Consider the following 17,915-nt stretch of genomic DNA (forward strand, 5'->3'; position numbering starts at 1 on the left):
ATTATTTAACAGGTATCTGATATATTAATTTATCATTTGACATTAATTCATAGTTTTTAAATTTTCTCAGTGTTAGTTTCTGAGATGGTCAATTTGAGAATATCTTTTCTTTATTCTTTGAAGACCTCACATATCTACAGTGTACCTTGATCATAAGATCACCCAACCATTCCCCATTTCCACTCTACCTGAATACTTTGTAACACATCTCCTTCCTGCCTTCATGCCCTGTTGATTTGTGGTTTTGTTGGTTTTCTGTTTGTTTGTTTTTTTTCTGTGGGCCACTGGGACCAGACAGTATTTCTTTGTAATGTTATTAGTTTCATTGACTTGATCCTGTGTGAGTAACCATGTTAGCTCATGAGCGCCATAATATACCCACAAGGCAGCATTTCACAGCTCTCCCCACACCAGTGTTCTAACTCTAACCTTGTTCCCACACCTTCTTTCTTAATTTTTCCTGAGCTTCCAACTGGAGATTAATACCAATGTCCCACTTAAGGTTGATCATAAACAGTCTCCTGTTCTTGGCATTTTGAGACTGCATTAACCAAGGACAAAGGTCACTCTGACCAAGCTAGAGAACAGCACAAATCTATTAATATAAACATAAATATTTAGAAAGCAATTGGACATGTCCATTTAGCAAAGCAAGCTTAATAGGTTTCCCCCTAGGACCTCTGACCTCCCCAGCCACAGACTTTGTCAAGGTTACATTACTAGACATGACTTCCTTCCTGTGAAGTAGGCCTCAAACCCCAAGAGCAATTAGTTACCTGCCTAGCCTTCATGATACAGTTAAACTAGTGGGTACTTGGTACTATAACATCTAGGTTTTACTGCTAAGTAATATCATGGATAACCCCTCTCCTTCAAGACCTCAATAGGACTTTCTGGAACAACAAAAGCTAAGTTTTCAGGTCATTTCAGGTTGGTTGTTCTCTCTCTTGGAACCAAGGCACATTGTGTCCTAAGCAGTAAGGTCTTACCTTCCAGTTACAATGAGTGAGCCACCAAGAGAAATAACGATCTCCTGTGTTTTGAGACTTCTGGGACCTCCCTACCCAATAACCCATAGGGAGGTACCCCATACCTAACATTGAAAATTTTCACCTAATAGTCCATGTCTTCTGAAGAAAACATACACGTATGCAGTATACATGTGTCTAAACTTCCTTTGTTATTATATTAATTAGCTTACGAAGCACCAGGTTCCTAGAATGGTTATTCATTCATGTATCCTTAGTTTTGGTTAACCCATCTCCCACACCCTCTCTCTCCGCCTCTCTATCCTAGGATAGTAAATATTAAAACTTAAACTCATCTACATGAAAAGTCTCTGGGGGAAGCTCAGTAATTTTAAAAGTGGAACCAGAAGAGTAAGGTGACTCAACAGGTGAACGCCCTTGCCACCAATTCTGATGACTTGAGTTTGATCCCTGGGATCCAACGGAAAGAACTGATTCCTGCAAGTTGCCCTCTAATATGTCCATGCACACAATAGCACATGCACAACGCATATAACACAAATAGAAACAAGTACGTATATAATTTTTTAAAGATTTATTTATTTTATGTATATGAGTACAGTGTTGTTGTCTTCGGACACACCAGAAGAGGGCATCTGATCCCATTACACATGGCTGTGAGCTACCTTGTGGTTGCTGGAAATTGAACTCAGGACCTCTGGAAGAGCAGTCAGTGCTCTTAACCACTGAGCCATCTCTCCAGCTCCCATACATAATTTTTAAAAGAAATTAATGGACTATAGAGAATGAAGAGATGATTTCAACTCATACACCATTGAGCCACGCAAAACATTTGCTTCTTATAAATTCTTTTTGAAATTTATGGATCAAATATAAGTATAATAAAACTTAGAATATGTTATGCTTGGGGATTAGTCCGCTCACTCTGCATAGGTTGCCTCACTTTTGAGGCATTGGAAGCCCAGATAGTAGATGTTAAGGGATAAAAGCAAATTTCTCCAACTCCCCTCCAGCTTCCTCATTTCAGTAGATACACTTCCATTCTACTGGGTGGATGAAAGTCACACCCAAAGGTCAGCAGGCAGAGGTTGAAAATGAAGCTACAGGGAATAACTCAAGGGTGATTTCTGGCATTTTTTCAGAACAGATGACTAGGGAAAGCCTGCCTTTCATTTGTAGGGTATTTTTTTTAGACCTCTGTCATCATGTACACATCTTCTCCTTATATAAGTAGATATGAACCCCTGAAGTAGAATTTCAGAATGGGTCAAGCCACAGTGATCCATGAAGTAGACCACTGGACTATCGGGAAGTTATTCTGGAGTATTCTTTGGGGAATCAGCATTGAGAGGTAACCTAAGATAACTGGAAAATGATGGAAGTCTGTCCTCTTTGCAAGCTGCTGTCACTCCTACCCAGATCATCCATAAAAAGGAAAATATCTAAGTTTCTTTGGGGAGAATGGGCTCATGGAAGAAGAGCTTCCTAGATTTGCCATGATCTGCTGTGAGAAGCAGTGATTTGTGGTCACTGTATGTCTAAGTCACTAAGGCTGTGTGTCTCGAATGAAACACATACACCCTCGCTTCCTCTCTCACCAGGTTCTACAACTACCCAACTGATAGATGGCATTTGGGGCTATCTCAAACTTTGTTCATTTAGTCTTATGACCCAACTCAATCATCATGGGACCCCTAAGCTCCAAACTGCTATATTGTATCTATTATTAAAGAAGAGTTTTCTAACACAGACTCCATTGTTTAAAGATTTCTGACCAGAAGGTAAAAATCAAATAACAAAGCACTTTGGGTCCTCTGGTGAAAATATAATTAAATACTAAATTTATATTAAATATATTCGAACAAGACAATGTAAGAATATATAAAAAAATTGAAGGGCAAGTTTAAAAGTGATCCCCAAGCTGATTCAAGAGATGGCTCAGCAGTTAAGAGCACTGGCTGCTCTTCCAAAGGACCCAGGTTAGGTTCCCAAAACCTACACAGGAACTATCTGAACTACACCTGAACCTACTTACAACCATCTGTAACTCCAGTTCCAGGGGATATAATTCTCTCTTCTGATCTCCTCAGATACAAGGCATAGTGCACAGACATTCAAACAAATAATCTATACACATAAAAATAAATATAAACTTTTTAAACATAAACCTTGAGGATTTTCCATAACAATAGCATACTTGACTAGCATGAGCATGTCCCTGGATTTGATTCTTAGCGTCAGGAGGAAGAAAAAAGTTGTTAGCTCGCTTGATAGCACAAACCTTCATCCCAGCTACTCAAAAAACTAAGATAGATTCAAGACCAGCCTGATCAATAAAGTGTGTCCCACTGACCAAAGTAGTGATGAAGATGATGGTGATGACAGTGGTGGTTGTTAAGGTTGAGTCTGTTGCTATGTATTGTAATGCTAAATTCTGCGCCCAAAGGGAAGATCCAGGCCTACAGAGTGAATTCTCCAGTTTACAAGCTTTTGTTACGCAAACCTTGTTCCTTGATTTAAAACTATTGGTTAAATAAAATTGACAACAGCCATTTACTGGAGGGATTAGAGGTAGGTAGGTTTGGAGTGACCTGGTTGGAGGAGAGACCAGTGGGGAGGGAGAAGAACAGGAGAAGAGAGAGAAGAGAGGGAAAGAGGAAGAACGAGGAAAGAGAGGAAGCCTTCATGAGGAGAGACAGACAATGGGCACATGGACAGGAGAGACAGCAAATATCTGGGGTATACCACTAGGAGATAGCCAGGCCAGCAGTTAGAAGAGTAGATTAGGGGTGACCCCCATTGCCCCCCAGTAATTGTTAAATCCAAATAAAATAACCTTAGTCTGAGTTTTATGTATTTGTAATCTAGTTACCCAACTAGCTTAAATTGGTGTTACTATAGGTGCTGGTGGTGTTGGTAGTGGTGGTGATGGTGTGCTGATGATGTTATATGGTCATGATGATGATGGTAGTGATAATGGTGGTGATGATGATGGTGATGATTGATGATGTTGGTGATGGTGGTGACAAAATGGTAAAAACATACTCCCGAGTGATAAACCTATCTAGCATTACTTTATGCTTTTTTAAATGTTCTACATTTGTTTATTATGTGCATGCATGTGCATACACATGCCATGGCTTACACAGACAAAAGGACAACTTGCAAGGGCCCATTCTCTCCTTCCACCATGTGGCTTCCAGGCACCAAATTTAGATTATCAGGCTTGTAACAGATATCTCTACCTGATGAACCATCACCCCACCCTCTATCTGTTTTTAATTTTTAAACACCACATTTAGAATAAAACAAGAAATGGCAAATAGACAACACTTGAATTCTTTCATGGGAGAATGACAAATATCTGGTTGAAATTTTTTCATAATTTCTTTGTCTTGATTTTGTTATTGCGTTGCATCAATTTTCAAGTTAAAAAGAATGGATACAGTAAGTCACGAGAGCTCACTCTGGGACAAAGAAATAAAGCGTGGTTGACCTGAAGGAAAGAAAAAAAAGTTAAAACTATTTTGGGGTTGAGAAAGACTAGCACAAGTCCAGGTGGAGGCCGAGGTCCCAAGGAGCAGGAACTTCTCCACACTGAATCTCTTAAGAACAAAGTATGAAGGGGGGAACACTGTGGATTGACAGTTTTCTCTCCAATGAAGTAAGAAGTCTTCACAGGGGAAAGGGGTCAGGAGTCACGATACGATGTGAATTTGTTAGTCTGTTTTCTTTTAGTTTTTTTCTTTTGTTTTTGTGTGAGAGGAGAGTCAGTATATTTCAAAGGCTGACCTGAACCTCATAAACCTTTGGCTTCAGCCTCATGAGTACTTGGGTTATAGCAATGTGCCACCACAGCTGCCTTTATGGTCACTTTTAAAATTGCTGAACTCAGGCTACCTCAGGAGCTGACTTCAATCCTACCCTCCATTCACCACCTCAACCATAAGCCAATGAATAGGTTTGCTTCCATTTTTTTTGCTGCAAATTAAAACAAAACGAGGGCCAGCGAAATAACTCAGTGAGTAAAGGTACCTGCCATCAAGCCTAAAAATCTGAGTTCAATTCCTGTGACCAACATTATAGAAGAAAAAAAACCAGGACTGGAAGAGCATGTCATCCCAGTTGAAAGAGTTGGCAGTGTGTTTGGGGTACCTAGATCTCAAACTCCTAGCAATGGAAACTATCAGCATACAGGTTGGAATAGAAAAGCTTGAGCTGAAGGAGAAGAGGAAAGCAGAGGCCAAAAGGTTGAAAAGGAGAGGACCCCTGACAGGGTTACTTCCCAGCATCCCTGGGCTTCCAGGACCCTGAAATCTTGCTCTAGAACTTCATCTGCAAGCCAAGCTTAAATTAATATGGGCTTTTGTCCTTTGCAACCACAAGACTCCCAATGCACTAATTCTCACTGTGAATGAGACAGAAATTGGAGAACTCTGACAAGACCCACTGAAAACTCAGGGTCTCCTGAGCAGGCACTGAGGAATGAAGGGAGAAAAGAGCCGAGGGAGAGAGATGCCATTTGGCCTGCCATAGCCAAGAGGATTTGAAAAGGAAGTTTCTGGTGATGCAGGCTCATGGGGTGTTTTGTTAAGACCAGAGGACATGTGATGTTTGGAGAGAATATAAATGGACTCAACAGACAGTGTCAGCGTGCTTACATAACTAGCCTTGTACCGCTTCATTGGTCTCCGTTTTCATCTTCGCTGATCTTCACTCATTGAGCTTCTCCTGGTGGCCAGGCTGCTCCTGGTTGCTTCTGACTTGTGCAGCATTGGCGGAGACCATGCTGTTTCTGCTGCATTGTGCTGATTCATATTTAGTATCCCGACCCCACTGAACTGGATTACTAGTTTCCTGACCAATGGAGATTGGAATCCACATTCCCTTGTCCTATTTACCATCTTTTCTCCCTACCTTTGGACAGTTGGCTAGAAGGGGGACCAAAAGCTTGAAAAATCTAAGCCCATAAAGACTTGTTACTGAGTCAGGTACAACAGGACTTGGAAGTGCCCAGAAACATGGGATAAGACTGTGCTCTGTAAGGAGGATGGCAGCTAAAGGAATGCTTTTATTTGTTTCTTTATTTGGTTGCTTGGTTGGTTGGTTGCTGTTTTCAATTACATGGTTGAGACTGGTTTGGTTTGGTTTGCTTTCGTTTGGTTTGGTATGCTGGATATGTTGCCCAGGTTATCCTCCTTGTCTTAATCTTCCTGCATGGTTGCCCAATTGCTGGGATATTAGGATGTTAGTGTTGATATCAATTGGTAATTGAGTGCCCTACTAGTTTGACCTGAAGAACAAGGTTTACCAGGGGAAGTGACATAGCCCAACTATCATACAGAGCTCAGTAAATTTCTAGATGCTTCTTACTGTAGCACAAGTAATTTTATCATGAAGAAGCTTTATTCACCAAAGATTAATGTATTGAAGAACTGTCTTTTCCTAACCAAAATTTGAGATGAAATGTGCTCTCTCTCTCTCTCTCTCTCTCTCTCTCTCTCTCTCTCTCTCTCTCTCTCTCTCCTCCTCTGCTTAACTGTCTTGTCTCCTTCCTAGACTAGAGTCACAGTCCAGTGGAGATTTCTGATTTCTGGCTAGTTGCTCTTCAAAATGGTTGCCAACCCACAACTTCAATGGGGTTTGTACCAGAGTTGGCAGTGTGGCCATGATCCCTTCCCCAGGTTTCCAATGTAGTATTTCCCAATCACGTAGCCCTCTAAACGAGATCCACCTACTCTCCTTGACACCTGTCAATTTTATTTATAACCTGTTTTTTACCAGAATCATTCAACACAATAGAAAGATACCAGATCTGGCTTCCACAGGTTTTTAAGGAAGACAAATAACAAGCAATACTGGACGGAGAACAAGGATGAAGGTGGTCAAACATGCCAATCATGCAGGCCAATTACTACTCTGTGTCTACCATGTTTCCATGCTTCATGGCAGCAAGAAGCTACAAAAAAAAAAAAAGAACAAAAACAAACAAACAAACAAAAAACCTTCTATTAACGTTGGCTTAATTTCCCATTCCCTTCATAGGACAGCACTATTCAATTGAAAAGGACTCCTCTTGTGTGGAAGTCAGTGTTTGCAGTTGAGTAATCCTCTCTGGACGTTGTCAGGTGATGCAGAGTAAACCTGGATGTCATGAGTGTGTTGAGCATAATTACTCATGTGTGATATTATATTTTCTCAAACACAGCAAACTGCATGTATTTCCGCCCTGTGTCCAAGGGGCATGTGTTAGTGTCCACTTTACCACTGCTCAACGAAAAAGAAGTTATTAGCAAGTTGAGATTATTTTAGCTGTCTCTAATTTTAGTCAAGACAAACAAGCAAACAAAACTGTAGGTATTAGGAACTTAGCTCGGTGCTAGAAGGTTTCACTAGTAAACAAAATGTCCTGGGTTCAGTCTCTAGCTCTAAAAAAAGAGAAAAAGAAAGGAGGAAGGAAGGATGGGAAGGAGGGAGAGGGGGGGAGAGGGGAGAGAGAGGGAGGGGAGGCTGGCAACTATACCTTCAGGAAACAGGTTGAAAGGAACAATACAATTTTCATTCTATTTCTTTAGTGCAAAAGAGAACAGTCATACTTCCGCAAAGAGTTTAGTTTAAATGAGCAGAGTGCAAACAGCAGTACCCAGTTCATCCAAACAGAAATGCATCTGCTCAGAAAGTGATTAAAAATCCAAAAGCCCCAGGGCTTGTGCAGCTTCAACCCAGCCTGGCTGCAGGGATCTTGACTCTGGGACTGAGCCAAACCTTCTCGAATGCTGGCAGCCGCCCTACTCAGTATCTCCCTCCAGACCAAAGGGGGAAGCGGTAAACAAACCCATCCATCACCTGCAACCGGGAAGTGGTGAGAGCCATAAGTTTCAGCCACTGGTAGGGAAAACGATTGAGAACTCTCCATCCATCACCTCTCCCGCCAGAGCCCTGCTTCGAAGGCTGGCTCAAAGGGGTGGAATTCTGAAGGCTAAGCAGAAAGAAGACAAAGGCTCGAAACCACCCATGGAGAAGGCACGATGGCACTAACAGTTTTAGGGACCGAGTATTCTTGTACTTTAAAAATATGAACACAATTCCCTGGGATATTTATATTCCTGGGGGGAATACAATCAAGGTGCTGACACATGAGATGCATAAATAAATTGCCCGGTAGCTCATTCGGTCTTTCCTTTTAAAATATTTACCAAGAGGCTCAGCAGGTAATGGTGCCTGCTATTGAGCCTGACACCCTGAATTAGATCCTCACACCCCATATGCTTGCAAAAAGAACTGACTGCCCCAGGTTGTCCTTTGACCACCCAGGTGCACACACACACACACACACACACACACACACACACACACAAAACTTCTTAGAAAAGAATGAAAATAATTATCAAGCACTTTCTTGATTCTCATACAATTCAAATTCTAAGGATAAATGAAGAGACATAAGAGATATAGGGACATAAAAGACAGTGTCTTCTACCAAAACCTTGTCATCTGAAAATGTGGGTAGGAGACTGTGTATCTACTTCCCACCAGATGTACAAGTTCTGCACCCCCCAGATTCAAACAACTCCAAGTTGAAAATATTTGAGAAAAAGTTGTCTCTGTGCTAAACACATGTGGATGTTTCGGGCCTTTATTCCTGGAGAAATACAGTATGACATATATACTGCATTGGGTGTTATAAGTAATTGAGAGACAGTTTGAAACTCTGCCCAGTGAACAAACACTGCCCCATTCCATGATAGGGATCTCGGTATCAATAGAAATCCTTTGTTTCTGAAGAATGACAACAAATTCAACTTTTTTTTTTTAAGGACAGGAAGGTCTCATGCCATGATGCACAGGTAGTGGGCAGAAAGAAACTTGTGGGAATCGGTTCTCTCCCTCCACTGTGTGGGTGTCAGGGATCAAACTTGGATGCCAGGCTTGACAGCAAGTCTCGTACCTGCTTAGACATCTTGTCAACCTTTAGTGCTTACACAGTGGGAGTTAACACTTAAAACAGAATAAAAATAACACAGGTTCTACTCAGGGTTATTCACCAGCTTCTAGAAGTTACTAGCTACATTCTTGCCCGTGACTCTTTTTTACCTTACTAAAACACCACAAGATAATTAGTTCTTAAAGTTAACTTCTGCTGGGTGGGAAAAAGCTTGTCATCCCTTGGTAGTACCTGGGTATAGCCAATATGTTCTATGTTTCGGGTCAAAAAGAAAACCAGATGGAGCTCAGAACACCTGGGCCAGGCCTGTGTTCTCGGCTGGTGCACACTTCTGACTTGAGCACGTGACAGTCTGGGATAGTTTGAGTCCAGCCTGAGCTGCACAGCGAGGGCCTGTCTCAAGAAACAAAACAAACAAAAGAAAAAACCACGTAGAGTTTGCTTATATCTGAAAACACTGAAAAGATGAAGGCAGTAAATTCCTAAAATAAATAAACAGTAATTCTCTACTTGGGCCACATATGGCATTATGTAGAAAGCTTTTTGGAAAAATTATATATCTAAACCCCACTTCAAACCAATTAATTCAGAAGATCTGGATTCACAGACTGAGTGAATTGCTTGGTTTTTTTTTTCTAAACTCCTTGAGCGATTTATCAGTATTGAGTTTGGCTTTACAAAGGGCATAGCATCAAATCAATCAAACGACCATCAAGTTCTTCCCAGGACATTTTACCTTGAGCAATATGACTTCCCCACATAACTCCCAAGGTTGCTGTTATGAGCCATTTCAGAGGTAATTAATTCTATTATTAAGTGCATGCAGGCCAGGGCAGTAACTGAAGGACATCACTCAGAAAATATTAGCTCCCGTCCATTTTGAAAAGTTGTTTCCATTTCTCATCTTCCCGCCCTGCAGTTTGTGACAATACAGCCATATGACATACATCAAAGAAGAAGAATTATTCCCTGATACAAGAGGCACTCGGAGAGCCCCCCTTGAGGAGAACTCTGCATATCGTGATCACCGAGTTCTGAGAACAAATTACACCAGGTGGTGCCCACCCCTAAACCCCTACCCATCACGACAGCCCCACCTCACCCTAACCCTCAAAGTAACATAGAGGTGTTGCAGAAGCTTTGGTGAGTGGTGGGGACACTCACTCTCATTTTTTGAGACCCAAGAAGACTAAGGTTGGGGAATGGACAACAAAAGCCACCAAGTAAGGTATGCGACTTCTAGCAGATGTATCCAAGCTCTAGTAATGAAGAGAGTTCCTGTGCAGAAGGCCTTTTGTTCCTCATTCAGCTGTGACAATTACCATACTGGCTGCCTAGCCATCCGGTTGCCTAGGGAACCTGCTTAGAAGCATACATGCTCTCAGGGCCTCAATGAATCTTGAAAGGACCCAGGAATCTGTATTCTTAATGAAGACCTTCAGAAAATTCCTTTGCAGCAAGTCTGTGTGTCTTCTCACAGAACCCTTATTTCAAAGAGCCAAGGCTTACAATTCATCAAGAGGACAGCTGGAATAATTTTAACTGGCATGTCTAATCTCCATACAGCTGGAAGGTGAGAGGCTGCCGCACTCTAATGATGTTGATTGCACTCTGGGCTCCCGGCGTTATCGTTCTTTGTCGATGGCATTGTCTTATATGTACATTTGTTTGTTCCTTGAAATGTGGTTTCCTTGGATAGAGCAAATGCTCTCAAATAGTAGGGTTTTTTTTTCTATTTTGTTCATTTATGCCTCTCCTGATTTAGAACAGATCTTACTCCATAGACACTAGTTAGCAAATAGAAAACACGTGAGGTGCGTAGCGATAGTGAGTTAATATTGAGGATGCAATAGTGCTGATAAACTAAATCCGACCTAATACAGCAGAGCAGTTTAGTGCAGGAACAAGAGAAAGAGAGGCCACCTCATCCACCCTACCCGTTCGACACAGAAAGGTCAGAACCAGAGCAAAATGGGAGGATACAAATAATAAAGGGAGAAGTCAAAGTATCGCTATTTACAGATGACACGGTCCTGTGTTTTAAAAAACATAGATCTAGTAAACACTTTCAGAAAGTAACAGAAACAAAGTCAGGATGTAATACTCATCTTTTCCCTCTGAGGGGGTTGGGGGGGTTGAGAGAAAAGGTCCCTTTGACAATTTTTAAAAGCACGTAGTTTTTAAAAAATTAAAAAAATATAAAAGCCCTGGCATGACTTTGCATCTCCAGACTCTAGATGCAAATCCCTTGTCAGGTTGTCCTCCTTTCCGTGGGCTATCTGTTCTCTAAGTTGATAATTTCATGCACCTTTCCGTGTGAGTCCTTGGTAATCATCCCTGTGCTTTTGGATTCTTGTTTGGAAGGGAAGGCCTTCCATGCTCATAAACCAGCAGACTTAAAATTGTAAAAATAACTATTTTATCGAACACAGCCTACACATTCAATGAAATCCTCAGTAAAACTTAAAATTTTTTCACAATAATGAAAAGAGTCAAAAACAGATATAAAAGCAAAAAGAATCCCACATATCCAAAGCAATGGTAAGTCAAAGGTGCAATGCTGAGGGACTCACACGCCTGACTTCAAACTGTAATTCAGAGCCATAGTGACGAAACAGCATGGTGGTGGCGTAAAACTAGACATCTTGGTCAAAGTCATAGAACAGAGGACCCAGAAGTAAACCTATGATGCCACAACATAAAAGTGCCAAAAGTACATTATAAAATACATACATACATACATATATACATACATACATACATATATACATACATACATACATACATACATACATACATACAAACAGTCTCTTCCACAAACAGTGCTGGGGACAGTAGATATCTACATGCACAATGAATCTAGGTCCACATGGACAAAAACCCTGAAACTATCAAGGAAAGCAATCAGAGCCTTTCACAATGGCACAGGCAAAGACTTTCTGAAAATGGTTCTAAGGGCACAGGACATCATTCTAAGAGTTGACAAATGAGACTGCATCATATTGAAAATCTTTTCATAGTAAAATAAGCTATCATTAGAGTGTGACAAAAGGCACACAAAAAGGAGATTATACTTCCAGTTATACAGAAAATTAGTATCTAGACTCTGTAAAGAACTCAAGAAAACCAGGCAGTTGAGGTACACATCCTTAATCCCAGCATTTGGGAGGCAGAATCAGGTGGATCTCCATGAGTTTGAAGCCAGCCTAGTCTACAGAGCTGGTTCCAGGACAACCCAAGCTACACAGAGAAATACTGATTCAAAAAAGAAACAAAACAAAAATGAAAGGAGGAGGAGGAGATGATGATGATGATGATGATGAAGAAGAAGAAGAAGAAGACCTTAAATACCAAAAAATAAAAGATAAATTAATAACCATTAAAGAAACAATTCTCAAAGAATAAAGATAAAGGGTTGTATGCATTTCTGTTGGTAGATTATATATCTAGCATGCACATGGCCCTTGTTTCATCCCCAAAACAAGAAGAAGAAGAGGAGGAAGAGGAAGAAGAGGAAGAAGAGGAGGAGGAGGAGGAGGAAGAGGAGGAGGAGGAGAAGGAACAATAAATTACTAACAAATATAAAATGAAGTGCCCAGTATCCTAAGCTATCGGGGAAACACACATCAAAGATCCAGGTGAGTCCATCTCCCCTGAGTCACAATGGCTATCATACAGAGAACCAATGGCAACAAATGCAGATGAAGGTGTGGGGAAAGAGGAAATTTTATACACTGCTAAGAGCAACAGGAGCTGGCACAGCCTCTGGGGAACTCAATTCAGATTTTTGATACCCACTTTTGATGTAGTTTCTTAGTGTTTGTGCAATGTATATGTACACATGGAAGCTATGTCTTTATAAGTTCTTTATCTCTGAAAAACATTAGTGTTGTGTTTGTACTACTGAGCACTATGAACCACTAGTGACTGTAGGTAGGGAGTTCTGCTGGGAGCCTTACATTATTACTATGCACAGATTTATATCTCAGAGGAATGTAAATCAGAAAACCATAGAGAAACATACTCATCCATATATAACTGCACTATGCACAACAGCCAAGACATGCCCATCAGTGAATGAGCACATAAAGGAAATGTGCCGTACATAACCAACAGAACTGGTTTTAGGTGTGAGCAGGGAAATGGGTGAAAATGATGGATGTCATCATGTTAAGTGAAATAAGCCAGACTTAGAAAAGCATATGTCACTTCTTTTCTCCATATGCGAACCATATGTGTGTGTGTCCATGTGTATGTGTGTGTGCATATGTGTGTGCATGTGTGTCTGTATCTGTATTTGTGTATGCATGTGTATGTGTCTCTGTATATTTTATGCCTTGAGTATTCACATGCTTTCTGAGGTCAAAGAGGTACTGAATCCCCAAAAACTAGAGTTCCAGTCCCATTGTAATCCACCAAACATGAATCCTGGGAATTATACTCTGGTCCTCAGAAAGAACAGGATAATAAGTGCTCTTATCCAACCAACCAGAGCTTCCAGGGACTAAGCCACTACCCAAAGACTATACATGGACTGACCCTGGGCTCCAACTGCATAGGTAGCAATGAATAGCCTAGTAAGAGCACCAGTGGAAGGGGAAGCCCTTGGTCCTGCCAAGACTGAACCCCCAGTGAACATGATTGTTGGGGAGAGGGCAGTAATGGGGGGAGGATGGGGAGGGGAAACACCCGTATAGGAGGGGAGGGGGAAGGGTTAGGGGGGATGTTGGCCCGGAAACCGGGAAAGGGATGTAAATAAGAAATACCCAAGTTAATAAAGATGGAGGAAAAAAAATAAGTGCTCTTATCCACTGAGCTCCTCTGGAAGTCATTATAGTGCATCTATATACTGGTGGAAGTGACCCTGTAGAGAAGGCAAGGCTGAGGACAAGAGAGAGAAGAGGCCAAAGGTAAGCACCAGAGTGAAGCTGTAGGAAGAAAAGTGGGAGGGCTCTTTGAAACAAAAGGAAAGGTGTGGTCCTACTGAGGAGCCAGAACCTATCCTTATATGAGCATGAAGACGTAGCAAGGGAGGAGTGGATCTGGTCATGAGAGAGCTGGCACTGCCCTCTGACTTTTCTCAGTGAAGTGAAGGTGCTGTTATTATTAGAAAGCAAACAGGGAGGACGAGTAAAGTCTCCACAAACAGGAAATGGGAGGGGAGAAGGTAACATCATTTCCTGAACAAATTGGAAAGTGAAGTGAGCAGAATGGGTACAGCTAGCTGCCCTGATGTGGTCCTACCAACCTGGTTTGGTTTTGCCTAAGTGATGTTTCCCTGCTCTCCTGTATAGAGTAGGTAGACTGAGTGTGGAGGAGTGGACTTGTACCTGCAGCAAAGAGTAAGGGCTTATGCAAAGGAATGGCTTTGCAGAGGCCACCGGTGGAACGTGTAATTTAAGTGGAATAAGTAGACAAAATAGAGCAGACAGAGATGACACAGTGGGAGTGTGATGGAACTGACGGATCGGACGTGGCATTGAAGGAAGGTTACAAGAAAACTGGCTAGGAAGATTGGAGCTGGCACTGCACACCGTGTACAATTCGAGAAAATGAGTCTGCTTTGGTTGTTGGTATTGGCAATTCAAATTATTTCTAATAACGAGATCTTAGTATAGGAGATAGTGGCTGAAGAAATGTGGGGAAGGAGGAAAAAGAGAATAAAAGGCAAAATGCTTCATGGATTATACACATGAAAGCCAGACTAGCCTGAAGAAAGTGCAGGGGCCAGTTGCTGTCAGTGTCACTGTCTGTCATCCCCAGCAAATGAGAAGGAGAAAACAGATAGGTAAGTTTATCCACAAGCAGGATTACAGTGTGAGTTTTGTGTTCTTCCTTGGAGACTAATGAATTAGGCAGGGTTGGTTTGTTTTTATTTTCTCTAATTTTTTTATTATTGCTGTTGTTATTATTACTATTATTATTAAATCTTGAGGTAGCTATTTATATGTTAATGAAAGAGAGAAAGAAAGTATGAATTTGGGTGGGTAAGAAGTGGGGAAGCAGGAGTTGGGAGAAGAAAAAACCAAAACCAGAAAATATTATTTTTAAAAGTTTACTTTCAATAAAAAGAAAAAATATGAAGTGGAAAGCCATCACCTCTGCCCTTCATGTGCTGGCGCATGCACACATGCCCATAGCCACACACTCACTTGTATATGTGTATACACATGTACACACTCATATGTATAAACATGTACACACATAGACACAAACACTTAGACATACAAATAAAATTCGAAATGAATAGACGTACCTTTATTTGTTTTCTTTTGTTTTTGTAAATAGGTCTCATATAGATCAGGCTGGCCTCGAACTTGCTCTGCAGCTGAGGCTGCTTTGAAGTCTTTACTCCACTTGTCTCTGCCCCTCAATTGCTGGGATTACAGGTTTGCATCACCATGCCTGTCAAGAAATTGGCTTTAACACAGTATCTGGAGCTTCAAATCACAGTAGTCAAGAAAAACAGTGTTCTTTCCTATCATGTATTTTAAAACTCAGTTATATCCCTAACCACAAAGAAATTACAATGAGTGAGAAAAGAAAAGTTACTACATCATCGGGAAAATAAAACATCTGAACAAATCTAGTTGGTATCTGTCAATGTTCAAAGTAAGGAGACATTTTACAACAATCTGAGTTTTATAGAAAATAAACTTAATATTTTGTTTCTATGTTGTGCCAGTCAGTGTACCACTACAGCAACAAAGGAGATACTGAGGTACTCGGCTTTAGAATCGGGAAGGATTTCAGAACTGTGAGCATCTGGACGCCCATCTCTGATGGTATTGGTCTAACTAGACTAGGACATCCTGACAGGAATGTGGAGGAAGAGAAGCCTGTCTTAGTTACAATTTTGATTGCTATGATCATGGCAACTGCTAAAAGGGAAAGCATTTCCTCAGTGCTGGTTGGCAAGTTCAGAGGTTTAGTCCGTTCTCATCGTGACAGGAAGCATGGCTCCATGCAGGCAGACACGGTACTGGAGTAGGAGCTGGCAGTTCTACTTCTTGATCCATAGGCAACAGAGATGAATGACAACCTAGGCCTGGCTTGAGCATCTGAGACTTCAAAGCCCACCCCCATGATAACACATTTTTTCCAACAATAGTGCTCCTCGAGTACTATTCAAACACACTTATCCATACCTGTTGAAACTACCACAAACCCTATTCACCCCTTAATACCTCACAAGCTAAAATAGTGTCAAGAAGCAGCAGGGCTCTTCTTGTGCCCTTCGGAAGCATGCCTCCAGTGTTCTATTCCCACTAGCCACACCTCTTAATGATTCTACCACCTCTCAGCAGTACCACCAATTGATTGCTAAGCACGTGGGACACTGAGGATCCAAGCACTGTTAAAGACCAGAATTCACGTTTTATTCTTTTAAAAAGAAAATCTCTTATGTAAGAAGTTATCAACGTTATACTTCCAGAAGGAATTAACAATATAGACAAGAAAGTTAAGGAAGAGAAAGCCCATATAAAGAAAGAGGAGGTGGGATGGGAGTGAGAAAAATCACTGTGGTTAATCTGTGGCTTCCTGTATAATCAGAAACCTACTTGAAGGTACTTACTTCCTGGCACGTGATAAGTTTGGTGGAATTACCAACAATAGATGAATATTTTGTTTCCATAGTTGAGCCCTTTTGATTGTAGTCCTGTATTATGATTAAGAGTGCCCCGTCTTGAGACTAGGGGTGTGGTCCTGTCAGTGGAGAGCTTGGATTGCAAGTAGTGAAGATCTAAGTTTGAACTCAGAACTCACATAGAAATGTCAGTATGATGCATGCTCCTATAACCCCAATGCCAGGGAGGTGGGAACAGAAGGGGCCCTGGGGTTCCCTGGCCAGCCATTCTAGTCCAACTGGTGAACTCCAGATCAATGAGAAGCCCTTCTTCAAAATATGTGGCTAGTGTTCCTGAGGCTGACAACTTGATTTGTCCTTCAGGCTACACTTACACACACACACACACACACACACACACATACACACACACACATACACACACACACATACACACACACATACACACACACATACACACACACACATACACACACACACACATACACACACACACATACACACACACACACACACACACACACACACACACACACTAATAGAATTGTCTTTCTGTAGCAACACAAAGGTTCATGACCTTGGAACCTGACCACCATGAACCAAGCTTACCTCTGTCTGTCTGTCCCGTCATATGCCCCAGCTATAGCCCACATCCTGTAGCTGGTGTCTAAGCCATCTCCACCTGAAGACTGTGACAAGGCTTAGCATTTTTAAGAGACACTTTTATTTTCTTTGCTATGTGGGAGATTTTTTTTTATTTCTTAGAAGAGCTTTACTATCTTTTTTTTTTAAGCAAAGCAGCTTAGCTGTTTTATTTAGGAATGTGCTCTGTATGTGCCAATTGCTAACTCTGTAAGAGAATAAACAAACAGCCAACTCCTGAGTGATTTGTCCAAGGACGTGTTTACACACTGATCTACATGGAGAAGCATTTGTGGGAGAGAACCATCTCTGCTCTATTGGTTACATAATTATATTAGCTCATGTGCCTAAATGTCTCCACAAACATTTTCTAAAGTGCTGATAGCAGCCTTGTTTATATAGCTTGTGAGTCTCCCAGGCACTTTGGAGGGCAATGATACCATCTCCTCTCACACTTCTGATCATTCATTATGATGAATATTAATGCAATGGCGAAAGCCATGCTCAAAGTATTCATCCTAGCTCTGCACAGTAGGGTTGTCTCCATTTAACACACAGGGGAACTGAAGTGCTCTAAATAACTAGGGGGCCAAAATTGTAGAATTGGTGCCACCTATCTTTAGCCCCAGGTCTGTTGATTTGTTGGTCCATGCTATTCAACACTAGAAGAATTCCTGCTATGGAAACAGAGCTGGAAATAAAAATATAAATGTATTTCCATGAAGTAAACTAATTGAAGTTTCATCTTCAT

The 17,915-nt window shown here is 41.3% G+C and overlaps 1 long non-coding RNA gene across 1 annotated transcript; it reads right to left on the reverse strand.

The window, feature by feature from the left end:
• Nucleotides 1–1,596: 1,596 nt before the first annotated feature.
• LOC134485977 (uncharacterized) lies at nt 1,597–15,615 on the reverse strand. The gene is made up of 3 exons (XR_010064453.1): nt 15,191–15,615; nt 9,166–9,327; nt 1,597–7,968 (listed from the first exon to the last, which is right to left on the reverse strand). It is a non-coding gene; the product is annotated as an uncharacterized LOC134485977 (long non-coding RNA).
• Between the last annotated feature and the right edge of the window lie 2,300 nt (nt 15,616–17,915).

Source organism: Rattus norvegicus, chromosome 2 (genome assembly GCF_036323735.1).
Source record: "Rattus norvegicus strain BN/NHsdMcwi chromosome 2, GRCr8, whole genome shotgun sequence".
Taxonomy (NCBI): Eukaryota; Metazoa; Chordata; class Mammalia; order Rodentia; family Muridae; genus Rattus; species Rattus norvegicus.